Here is a 13,602-nt window from a genome sequence, read left to right as displayed (position 1 = left end):
ATAACACCCTCCCTCCCACCGCCAACACACACACACAGTACATTAAATAAAAGTTTTGAAAAATAAGACAAGAAGGACTATTTACAGCCAGATAAAAATAGATGCATTTCTTTCAAAGAATGACAGCTTATTTTTATAAGAAATTCTATAACTTAGAAGATGACAGAACAGTAAAGTGGTGAAGAAACTACTGTCTACCCAGAATCTGATACTCATTAAGAATATTTCTTCATCTAAAACATTGAATCCCAAACTTCTGCTTAATGGGTCCATATCACTAAATTCCACTTAAGAAATTTTATATCTGTGTAAGTTTAATCTCACACATATCTCCCAGATTTATGTTTACATAAATTTGAAAAAGCATGCAGTTCTTTTGGTGTTTATCTGAGCTTTTTATGGCTCACACTTTGTACCTCACTCTTTGAGGCCTGCTGGAACATGAGTATAGTTATAGATCTAGAAGAAAAGAGAGGTGGCTTATATGATTAAATATTTACATAAGGTACAAACTACCTTATATAGGATGATCTGTCGTGTGTAATATGCATACCATTGTACATATTTGCATTTTGAAAAATAGATTCCAAAATATTATTATGATTACATGATATATGAGCTTTTTGATAAATTTATTTTTTAAATGAAGAGATCTCCACTTTACAGTTGTCTACAATGCACATAGTTTGTGTAAAAATATTAAAAATAAAATGGCATATATGTGTATTATTTATGGAATAAAATTGTTTTTAATAGCATTAACACCTGTTATAGATTTGTGAGTTCCACAGCATCAACACATAGAGGGAGACCTAGGGACAAATAATGGTTTTCCAGAGACACAAGAATTGAATTATTAGTAACATTCTATTTATTTATTTACTTATTTTTATAATTTCAGTAGTCCCAGAATGGAAGGCTCACCTTAGGGAAAGTGTGCTTCATCACTAAGGGTATTGAAGTCAAGGCCAACATAACTTTTGTTATGAATGTCAATGAATAGAGCATGCATCCAGCTGAACTAACTTGCACAAATGAAATTTGATTTTTGTTTCTTTGGTTTTGGGCGTGTGGTTGTTTGTTTGTTTTTGTTTTTTGGTCTTTCTGTGTGGGTTAATACCATATGTACTAGAATTACAAGAATGTGGAGCGCATCAGACCTATGTGGAAAGCATAGCAAACACTCATATCCAACAAATCATTCAGACAAGAAATGCAAAACTGAATTCAGTCTTGGCAAAAAAAAGAAGATAATGTAAATATTTTGAAATATTTAATCAGCAGTTTCAGAGGAGAGGAAAAATGAAAATGGGTTTAAATCAAACTAAGCTGGATCAAAATAGGTAAAATGTCTTAGATAACAATATCATTAGATCTATAATTTCTTTCACTAAGTTGCTGCACAATGGGTTTATAAATTGGGGATAGCAATACAATATAGTTTAATTGCATTTTTGTGTTTTTTAACGTTAAATTACAACTGGAGGTCTTTGCAGAAAAATGATCACATTCCTTTTTATAATAGGTCACATAATATCAATATATTTTGTGCAAGATCAGTTTTAGGAAAGAATTTATCTCTGCAGAAAAAATTTTCATATTTTCTAGAGTCATACAAAATACCAAAAAACAAAATAATACATTTGAACTGAAAAGAAGAGGACCTATATAATACATATTATAAAAATATAATATATAGATTTCATCTTCCCTGTGGTCAGTATTTCAAAGGAAATTTATCAGACTAGTTACCAGGTTTGTGCAACCTCAGCTGTAAACACCACGAGGCATATTTCCACCTACGCAAATGCTTTCTTTGTGTTCAATTCTATTGCTTGTTTATCCTTCATTTCAGTGAAGTTAGGAGTGAAGCTTCCATAGGCCATCATGACATGTCTCATGGGGAATGTTGGTGCTTTTCAATAATAAGTGTTCACATAGCTCTTTTTCATGGTAAAAACCCCTGGGAGTATATGACTTTGGAATACTTTCCAATTCCTCAAATAAATAACAACTTCAGGCCTCTGCCTAAGAAAAAGGACACCTCTAGAAAAGAGTAGATGTGTCAGTGTCTTTGCACTTTACTGTTGCTGTGCATCACATTTATGAAGGCATAATAAATAGCTGTAATAGAAAAAGAGCACTTAGAATAAAATAAAGTGGTCCATCAAATACTCAGCCCAAGTTTATTACTGCAATGGACTTGGGTTATAATTACCACCAGAAGCGAGAATAACTGTAAGTTATTTTTATGTAAAAAGCATATTACACTAAGCCAATATAATAACACAGTTTTTATGAACCACAATAATTATGCTGAAGAATCACACAAGTACATTTTCCTAAAAGAAGGTAGGTGTTGATAAGGTGCTATAGAATTTTACAATTGCAGTGAAAAAAATAATTGTCATGGCAAAACAATAAAAGTACATTAACTTTTGTTGCAACACTTGAGAGAGATTAAATAATAATTTTTTAATACTTATTAAATAATAAAAGGGTTTTACATCATATTTAATGTCTTTATTTTGAAATGACTTTTCTTCATAGAAATTCTCTGTATATACGAAGTTGTTTATTATCCTTAATTAGTGGTATGTGGGAGATTGTTTCTGTTGCTAAGAATGTTTTTCTGTAATACTTCAGTGAGTTAATATAGGAAAGATGATTTTCAGGTGACTGTAAACTTAAATATCTTCTTTATAAAACTCTAATTAAGGTTTGATCTCAAGCCACTATTATTTTATCACTGTATTTGATTTTACATTTAGAAGCTTATAAAAAAGTCAAATGTTATCAGCAGTTATATAATGCTTAGTAACTAGTTAAAGCGTATTATATTAATTCACATTTGAAGGCAAATGACAGACTTTTAAAAAGAACACAGGGTCAGGGATATATCCTATGGAAGCAAACCAAAAAACAGGGGCAATATGGAAAGAGATAGGACTTCGAGTAAAGGTTATCTATACACATTCCTGGCTATACATTTATGGGTCATATTGACCACTAAGACAATCACTGATATGAACTAGTTGGATATATTGACTAATAAACGTGGAGTTTTTTAAACATAAGTAGGAATCGCAAATTCTCTTTTTAAATTTAATAATCAGTAAGACCTTTTCTCAGGCAGAAAGTTGAGTGAAGACCCAGACAAGATAATTAGATAAAGGTCTGAGCTATTTAGACATTCTTGAAACTACCCAACTGAGGGAAGTCAAGGGATATAATTTGGGAATACGTACAAAATATATAAAATTTCACAGACCAGGACTGAGGGGAATGAATTGACTTTGAAAGTTCAAGAACATGTGGGTGAAGCATTTGTCTGTTTTATAAGAGAACATCATGGCATGTAGGGCAGCTCCTCCTGGGAGCTGATGCAATGTATTCTGCTGACTTTCAGGAGCTGGGTTCTATCTGTTTGTAAACTTGTTAGCTAATATCTATGGAAGTCAGCTTTGTTGATTGTGCCTTCTGGACTTTGCCTCTGCTGAAGAGGCCCTATCAAAAAGGTGAAGGATGGGGGCACCAGCCATATCTGAGACACCCTGTCTAATTAAAGATGAAACATACCTTGGCAATATTAATCTCCCATTTTTAAAGTTCTTTGTATATTTAAAGTATAATCAACATGAGGAAGTATGTCACATTATATTTTACTGACAATTATTCTCAAGATTAACAGAAATAGTATTATAGAAATAGCAAAATACTAACATTTCAAGGAAATAACACTATCACAGTATGTTAAGGTAGTTATTTACTATCCACTGGCTCCTTGGATAGTAAAAGTCTTCCAAAGGCAACAAACAGTTATTGAAATGAAAATGGTGAGGAGGAGTAAATGTTTTTGAAACATGATTATACCTCAACAAAATACCAGAGGATTTAGTGAGAGAGAACACATAGGAAATACCACTGTGCATTCGAGACTAATGCACAGGTAGGAGACTAAAAATGATAACCTCATCTCTTTCCACATTTAAGAAATAGAAGTCAATTAATTAAGTCCATATATGGTCCATCTCCATTCCCACTCATGTTTTCTTTTTATTCTGATTTTGCATTTACTCTTCCTCATTTTATCCATTTTCTCATTTCAGATTCATTAAAGCTTTGAATATATGAGCCAACATTTATTTTCACAACTGGACTTCTTTAAAGAGACACAATATTACCTAATTTTCTTGCTTCACCAGTAATACTGTTGCTGGTCCTATCCTAATGGGACAACATCTTTACTGTTGGGGGGGTGCTTAGGGTCGGTAATGGGAGAGGGAGAGAAAAAATATTCTTCAATGAAAGAAAGACTAAGATTTAGTCATATGATTATGTCTTTGGGACATAGAGTAGTTCTTTAATGACAATCAAGATTATAAATAAGTATCACCGTTTGATGTTCTGAACTATTTAAAAATATCTTAAATGTATTTTCCCTGAAACTCTTCCTCCTATCTCATTTTTGTACATATATAAAAAAATCATTTGTATATTAGTACCTAAATAACAGCTTCTTTGGTAGCTTTCACTATAAATGTTTTTAATTTTATTCAGAGAAATTTATTCTTGATATAGTGAATTTATTGTAAATTATTCATATCTATCAATTTATAATTTCTATACAGAAGAGCATGAAAACCTAGATTTTTCATTTCATGTCAATATAGACAAGAATTATCTCTTCACTAACATTACATTTGCCCACACATCTGAAAAGAAACAAAGGGTTTTTAATTGAAAATAATGTATTTTATTCATTATTTCAACAACTGTTTATTGAAGCCTGACCATGGCAGGCATGTTGTTAAGTTCTGGAAATAGTAGGAAACAAAACAGGATGTGGGGACAGGTATCTCTGCCTATAGTGGGTGAAATAGAAGTTAAATAAATAGAATATTCCATACAGTTATAAACATTTAGGAGAAAAATAAATCAAGAGAAGGTGACAATGAACCTATTTAAAAAACAGAAGTAGTCACTTACGTAGAAAACAAACTCATGGTTTCCACTGGGGAAGCGGGGAGGGATAAATTGGGAGATTGGGATTGACATATTCACACTACTATATATAAAATAGATAACTAACAAGAACCTACTGTAGAGCATAGAGAATTCTACTCAATACTTTGTAATAACCTATATGGAAATAGAATCTAAAATAGAGTTGATGTATATATATATATATATATATATATATATATATATATATATATATAACTGAATAACTTTGTTGTACAGCAGAAACAAACACTACATTGTAAATCAACTATACTCCAATAAAAATTAATTTAAAAAAAGAAAGAAAATGTGCCATGAAATTTGGAATAATGTCAGGGGTTCAAATTTGAACAAATATGTGAAAATTGTGAGAAAGCTACCAAGAGTGTATCTGAGGACAAGTATTGAGGTGGAAGGAACTGTAAGTGTGGAAATAGTGAGAAGGCGGGTGTGGCTGGAGAGGAGTATCTGAGGGAGAGAGAAGTAGTCTATGAGGTCAGAAAGATAACAGAGCTTTTAAAATATGATTGAACTAAGGTGTTATTACAGGGCTTTAAGAAAAAGAATCAGATTGAAATTACATTTTCTTAGAATCACTTGAGTTAAGAAGAGATGGAAAGTTTGGAGTTGATAGTGAAGAGGGATGGGAAGAGACTCAGTTAAGATTCTATTAAAATAATCTAGTCAAATTATGATTTTATTTTCAATTTCCCACTAAAAGTAGAAAAAGTTACAATCTTAACCAATGGATCACCTAGGTTCTTGAGCAAAGCTTATGAAAACTTCATTAAATATACATATTATAAGGACAAGCATGCTTAGACTTCAGGGGAAAAAAAAATCTACCTTTGTCACAATGAAACACACTGTGAAGAGAGGTTGGGAGAATCTCTATTCTAACCTCACTGCTGATCTCACAATCAAATATAAAACTGTGACCATATAACCTATCCACTGGCACTGATCTGGAGATCAGTCCATCTATTTCAGTCTTCTATTTTCATACATTTTATACTTGACTTAAGCTATTTTCATTAAAACACAGCAAGATACAAAATTGAATAAACACAAATTTATAGCTCAAAAAATTTTTACAAATAAAGACAATAAGTAACCACCACTCAGACCAAGAAATAGAAAATAACAGTACTCGTGTCTTCTTCCAGGGCACAAATTAACTAGTTTTTATTATAGCATGTTCATTTTACCTATTTTCATACATTATATGCAGGCATGCATACATATGTATTCTTCTGTGTCTGTTGTTTTTGCTCAGCTTTACATCTCTGAGATTCATCCATTTTGGGGCATAACATACCACTATTCATTTATCTCTTCTATTTTTGTTATTTGGGTTGACTACAGTGGATTATAGTCTGAAAATGGAGAATGACATGATATGCATAAAAGTTCATCAGTATATATTCCTTATTATAAATTTATTACATATTAGAGCAGGGGTCCCCAACCCCCAGGCTGCAGACTGGTAGAGGTCCATGGCCTGTTAGGAACCAGGCCGCACAGCAGGAGATGAGCAGTGGGGGAGCTAGCGAAGATTCATCTGTCGCTCCCCATCATTCCCCATCACTCACATGACCGTCTGAACCATTCCCACCTCCCCCTTTCCTTGGAAAAATTGCCTTCCATGAAACCAGTCCCTGGTGCCAAAAAGGTTGGGGATCGCCATATCAAAGTACACCAAAATACACTATAAGAATATGAGATAATGAAAAAAACTGAGGAAAATATTTGTGGTATAATCAGAGCCCAAGATGCTAATACTATTAATAGGTGATTGTATTGTGTCAAATAAAAGATGCAAGCATTCAATTGTATGGCTGAAAATAGGAGCTCTAGGAAGCTTTATGATAAAGTAAAGCAGTTCAACAAAAAGATGCAGGTGAGGCCAAAATGGAGTTAATTCCTACTACATCCATTGGCATGCTCAGAGAGTAACTAAAGCAATGTCTTTCCTTTATAAAAAGAGGTTTACTAACCTATCTAGTAAAACCTAGCTATTTGGTTTACTAACATCTCCAGTTCCTGGAAGCAAATACTAGCAATAGTTGATGGTGGGAGAAGGCAGAAATTATTCTCAAACCTCCAATCTGTTTGGGAGCAATTTGATAGTGGGGAAGGAAGTTAATCAAATATAACCTGAAACAGTTTTGACAAGCTTCACCTTCCTCTGTGTGGTTATTTGAAGATTTTATGACAGCTGGCTTTATGATGCAAGAGCAGAGAGGAAAATGAGATAGTATTAAAATTACTTAATACTGATCCACTCAACTTTTACTTTTTGAACCAAATTCAAGAAATCAGATATTCATCTAGAAATATTATCTGATAGAGAAAAGTCTTGAAACACATTAAAAATTCACCAAATTAAAATGAAATAATTATTCAATTGCTGATAGTATGTAGGCCATTGGGAAAGAGTAGAGAAAGTAGACTCTCTTCTCTCTCTGTAAATACATTGGTGTGATATCTCAGATTTGGTTCTGAGACAATTTTGGAAGAAAATACACAGATATCTGAATTCTGTCCTCACCAAATGCATTAGATGAAAACTTTTATTAGGCAATGGAAGAATAAGATAAAAAACATTACTGAGGATTTCTAAGGATCTAATATACAGCATGATGATTATGTTGTAACACTGTATTATGTAATTGAAATTTACTAAGAGAGTAGAATTGAAATGTTCCCATAAAATAAAGATAAATATGTGAGGTGATGGATGTGTTAATTAAGTAGATGGTGAGAATCTTTTCACAATGTATACATATATTGAGTCACCACAATGTACACTTTAAATATCTTACAAATTTATTTGTCAATTATGCCTCAAAAATGCTGGAAAAAAAAGAAATTTTTTACATGAAGGTGGGAGCTTTAATCAATGCTATTCAATGCCTATAAACATTTCTGATTAGAAATTCCTTAAAATGCGAAGGGAGGCAGTTCTGTAGGAACAAGTAGGTGCAATAATTATGCATGTAGTGAGGTGTTTCTACTAATAAATCTTGACATTTCCTAGAGGGACAACATCATGAAATCTGAGATCTTTTCATTAGGGTACATAGCATGTTGTCCAACATACAGTTAGCTAATAATAATGTTGAACATACACACACAAACACACATACACACACACACACACACAAAACACTCACACAAATGCATACCCAAATACAAAGAGAAGAAAATAGTACATTACTCCTGGGCTAATAACTTATTGACTGTGCAGAGCCAAGGGACAAGTCGATGTAACAAACAGAGGGGAATTACTTTGGTTCTTTCCACAAATAAATCATGATGTGAGAAAAGATACCCTGTATAACACATATTAAGAAAAACAATCATTTACCAGACAACTTGACCATAAATCTACCTGCCATTTTAATGGAACTAAATAGCCTACTAAACTAACTCAAAGAAGGTGTATAAAATGAAAAGTCTTCTATTTGGGACAAAAACTGTGTCATGAGTTTTTATTATCTAGGATGATAATGTAAATGAAGGATAACAGGATATCAAAACTATGCCTTATAATGTTCCCAGCACAAAGAGTAATGATGTATCATTCTTCTTTTGGCATCATCCCCAGAATACTTCATTTCCTGACTTCCTCTTTGTTTGGATTGATTATTTGATCTACATGGTCCTACCCTCAGAGGCTGCAGCCCAGAATCCAAAATTGTTTAAATAATGATAGCAAAATGTAATCACAAAACTAAAGAAATGTGCCTATACTTCAGTGTTACCTTTTATTAAGGTAGTCTATGGATCCTATGCGCCTCTTTGTTGTAACACTATATCTGATTTTCCTTGTTTTTATTTATATCAGTAATGAATCATGTATATTTATTTTAAAATGTGGCAATAATCAAATAATATTTTATTATTTTGTTGCACAAATTGTCCCAGATATAGTCAGTAGTAGATCTTTCAGTTGGCTTCTGTGTCTATTTGATTTATTCCTATAACCTTGTGTGTGTATGTGTGTTTGTGTATGGTGTGTGTGTGTGTGTGCGTGTGAGTGTGCACATGTGCTTTTGAGCACTCATTAATTTCTGGCACTAAAAGATGCTCCCAGCTTATATTATAATTTCCTACTCTAGCCCAGCTGTAAGCCATTTATTCAAGGCCCTGGTTCTTTACTAACTTTTTATTTATTTTTCAAGCAGTTAAATATGCCTATATTTTACAGTATCACTACTAATAATATGATGTTTCTTATTATTAACATAGAAGATGTTAAGAGGATTAAACTTTATAGAAACTCATAGATTAACATTTCAAAACTATTCTGTCTTTATAGATCTCTATCAAATTAAAGTATTTTTTTCTTTAGTCTTAACTTAAGGGTATACTAAAGGAGAAATTGAATATGTGGTCCTTTCTTTCCTTACAAAGACTATAGAATCATATTTTTAAAATATTTCCTAGCACGGTTGTAGTTTAAATGTTCAGTTTATTAGGAAATTTTATATATTTTGATGTCTGTGCAGAGCCAAAGAAAAAAATCAGATAATTGAAATATTTAATGAGAAAATAAATATCTAATTATCTTCCCAAATTACTATTTAAACATTTCAAAAACATGAAAAATTAATCCAAATAAGAGAAATTAAGATAAAAACTAGATATTTTGCTCTATTATAATACATAAATTCATGAGGAAATGGGTAAAGCAGTGGAGACAATAGTCTTCTCAGTGAGGAGGTAAGCATATTAAACAAGAGTTCCAGTTTTCACCATTTTTGTCCCAGAATGAAAATTCTTACAACACCAGTGCTAGATTTTTCAATAATGGCCAAAGTGAAAATTCGTAGGAAAAATTTTTCTCTTGAAGAAATGACAGAATTTAGAGTAGAACAAAATTAGAGAAACATGAGCATTGTAAAAATCGAAATCATTGTTTTATTCCATTCGGAAATTCAATACAGCAAATGTTTTATTTCACTGAGGAGGGTAAGGAACCATATCATATTCTCTATATTTGCAAGACATAAATAATCAGCTATTATACATTTGTAGTGTTAATTATACTTTTTTGACATGGATTAAGGGATGCAATATAACATATTTGTTTTTCAATTTTGTTTGAATTTTAAAAATAATATTGAGAAAGCAAAACAATTTTCAGATAAATACTGTTCTTTATTGACTTGCTGTTGTGGAGGAAATATTTTTTCAATTTAGAATAATTTAAAATTTTTGTTTCTGTTTGCGCATTTTCCTGTGTGTCAGAGGGAGAAAAAGAGGGAAGTAGAGAGGGAGACAAAATTCATATATGCATTATGTATTTTGTTATTATATGTAATTTTAACTATGAGTACTGTGATGATTTACCATATATGTTTACCATAGTGAATATGGAGGAGGCAACTTTCTTCAGTTTATGCCATAGACACCATTGAAGTATAAGATATGAAAATATCATTGCTCTTATTATCCTGATTTAGGGATTATTTTTATTGTCTATTATTACTACTGTTTCAAGAAACATTAACTGGTTTCCTGTGAATGACAGCTTAGATCCATGGAGGCTAAGTTCCTGAGTTCTAGACATCAAATCTAGTTTTAGAGAAAGCCACTCCTCTAAATCTTCACAGTCTAAAAAGAGTTCTTCCATCCTTTTTCTCAATCACATCTTTGTCATCCTCTTTACCTTTCAACCTAAGATGGAAAGTACTGTACTTGTCATTAAAATTAGCCATCTTATTCCATAAACCAGTTACAAGAATAAATTTAAAAATATCAAATGTCAATGACAATGACTATTACCAATAGTCATTGTGACAACTGTGACTATCACTTATCAGGCAGGCTCAGATGTCCAGAACTGTTGTAGTTTTGTTTCTTAGTTGTTGACGTATTTGTTGTATTCCTGTCAATAACTGTCACTAAATATATACTAAGTTGTGGTGCAATAAAATTGCCAAAATATCAGAGGCTTAAGAAATAAAGGCTTATTTTCTGTTTGGTCTATATATCTATGGAGGGTTGCTTGGGTTGTTTTCTGTGTTGTCCCCTCTCTGGAACAAAACTACTCTCTGAAATAGCTACTATGTATAGCTTTGCTTGTCACTATCACAAATGGAAAGACAACTTCTTATGATCTGTTTCCAGCAATTAAATCATCAAGCCCAAGGGGATAGATAATACTTGATTACCACTTATTGGCCAGCACTAGTCCTCTGGCCCCACCCAACCAGCCATATGAGGAAATGCAATGATATGAGAAAATGGATGTTCAGAAAATTTTGTTCAAGATCACACATATAACAATGCCAAAATGAAAAGTAAACTCAGACCTTTCTCGCTCCAGATTATGTTTCTTCACACTAACCCATGCTGTCATTACCTTACACATTTCTAGTGAAACCAGGCAGTGGTGACATAGAATTTAATTCAATTTTACTTAGAAAATAAAGCAACCTGTTCACCAATCAACTTCTAAACCTGATACCCAGATAAAAAAATTCTTCAAAACTACTGTGTTCACTTTATTCTCATTTGGGAACAGTTTATAAATAAATATAAATATTTAATGGCTATAAGCCACACACTTAAGATTAATGAATATGAAACTCCTCAATTTAATCAGCCCATTTAACACCTCTAAAGAGAAAAGCAAGCAGTAGAATTTTTGAACCAGATATATGTGTTCCTTCATTAGTTATCAGACCTACTCTAGCTTTCTATAAATATATAGATAAAATGCCACATAATGATAATATTAATCTAAATATATATTGGAAGGAAGTATGATTAGCTATAGAGACAGATGATAGATAGATGATAGACAAATCTTGTTGAATAATGTTACATTTAAAAATAGATAGATTGTGGTTATTTTCAGAACTCTAACTCAAGTTAAAATTCTAGTTTCTACATTTAGACTATACAAAGAATTTAAAGGATTAAACCTCTGAAGATGAATAAGCCAGAAATATCCATTCTAGCCAACACAACCATTATATCCCTTGAGGCCGGAACACATTTTATATTTAGAACAAGTTATTCAGATACCTAAATGGATGATACAGGTAAAATGCTGGACTTCCTCCTCAGATGAGTCATCAGTGCCATTATCTTGGTGGATTTTTAAAACAGACCCAGGATCCTGATGTATCAATATTATCTAAGTGTGTATATTTCTCAGGAGTAACAAATCAGAAATGTTTGGGAAACTAGTTACAGAACTTTACTCCCAGGCACATAAAAAAAAATTTTTTTGGCTTTATTTTCTCACATAACTAGAAGTCTGGAAAAGAGCTGTTGCTGGATTTGGCAAGGCTGCTTTGTGATATTAGGACTGCCATGATATTTCTGTGGTGCTTATAACGTGGCTGTCATGGCCCCAACCATTCACTGTTAAAATCAAAGAGCATGAGGAAAGGATAAGACCAGTTATTTCTCTTTTAAGTTTTCTTTTCTCCAGGAAAGAAAGGCCTTCTCAAAACTACCCTGAATGTTCTTTAATTTACATACCTATGGGAAAACAGGGTTACATAACCCATTCAAGTGAGGCTGATAAAATGAGCTAAGAGTGGTAAAGATTATATTAGACCAGTCATACACTTAAGTAGTCCTGGACACAAATATAAATCTGTTAGCTCACAAAACAGGAATGTGGATTTGACAAAAAACTGTCAAATGTAACTTGAATGGCAATTGTCACAGATTTATGCACAGATACTAATGTATCTATTTTCAAAGCAAAATAAAATCTGAAAGGAAAAGGTGATACATCATTGCTTCTGTCATATTCTATTTGTTGAAAGTAAGTCACTAAATCCAGCCAACAACCAAGGGGAGGAGATTATCAAAGTAAAGAATACTTAGAGACAAAGATTATTTGTGGCTATTTTGTAGGTTGCCTACAACATCAGGCAATAATGTTTTTTCTTGAAAATAGCATATAATTAAATCTAAATAATATACAAAGATTTGCTACTTTTTAAAAGGGCAATTAACCCCCTTAACAAATGTAGTGTTTACTTTGTAGTGGTGATATATTTATTCTTATTTCAGACAATTCTTCTTTACTGAGTCTGTTTTTTTGAGTTTTCTTCAGCTTTTGATAGATTTATTTTTTCTTTCCATTAGTTTTGTAACAGTCTATATTCTATTTTATAATATTAGTAATGATTAAACATTTTTCTACCTATTTATATTATAATAATTAGGAATGATACAGTACTTATATCAAAACCCCAAACAAAATATATTATTTTCTTTTCCATCTTCCCATTCTATTGCCTCATCTGCAATAATTCGTTCAAATAATCTGATAAACCTGTGCCTAATTATTATTTTATTATTGAGCTTTGACATTATCTTCTATCTACAAATCCTTTCCTTGAAAGTATCTAAAAATCTCCTTTCTCAGTATTTGTGATGGATTGGTTCCAGGGCCCCAGGATTTTGTTATTTAGAAATGCTCAATCCCTTATATAAAATGGCTTAGTATTTGCATATAATCTACACAATCTTCCCATATGATTAAATCACATCTACATTACTTATAATACCTAATGCAATGTAAATGATATGTAAGTAGTTGCCGGAATGGGGTATCTTTGA

The sequence above is a fragment of the Globicephala melas genome, chromosome 12 (assembly GCF_963455315.2).
Source record: "Globicephala melas chromosome 12, mGloMel1.2, whole genome shotgun sequence".
NCBI lineage: Eukaryota > Metazoa > Chordata > Mammalia > Artiodactyla > Delphinidae > Globicephala > Globicephala melas.
The sequence above is the reverse complement of the archived record's forward strand: the minus strand, read 5'-3'. Positions refer to the sequence as shown.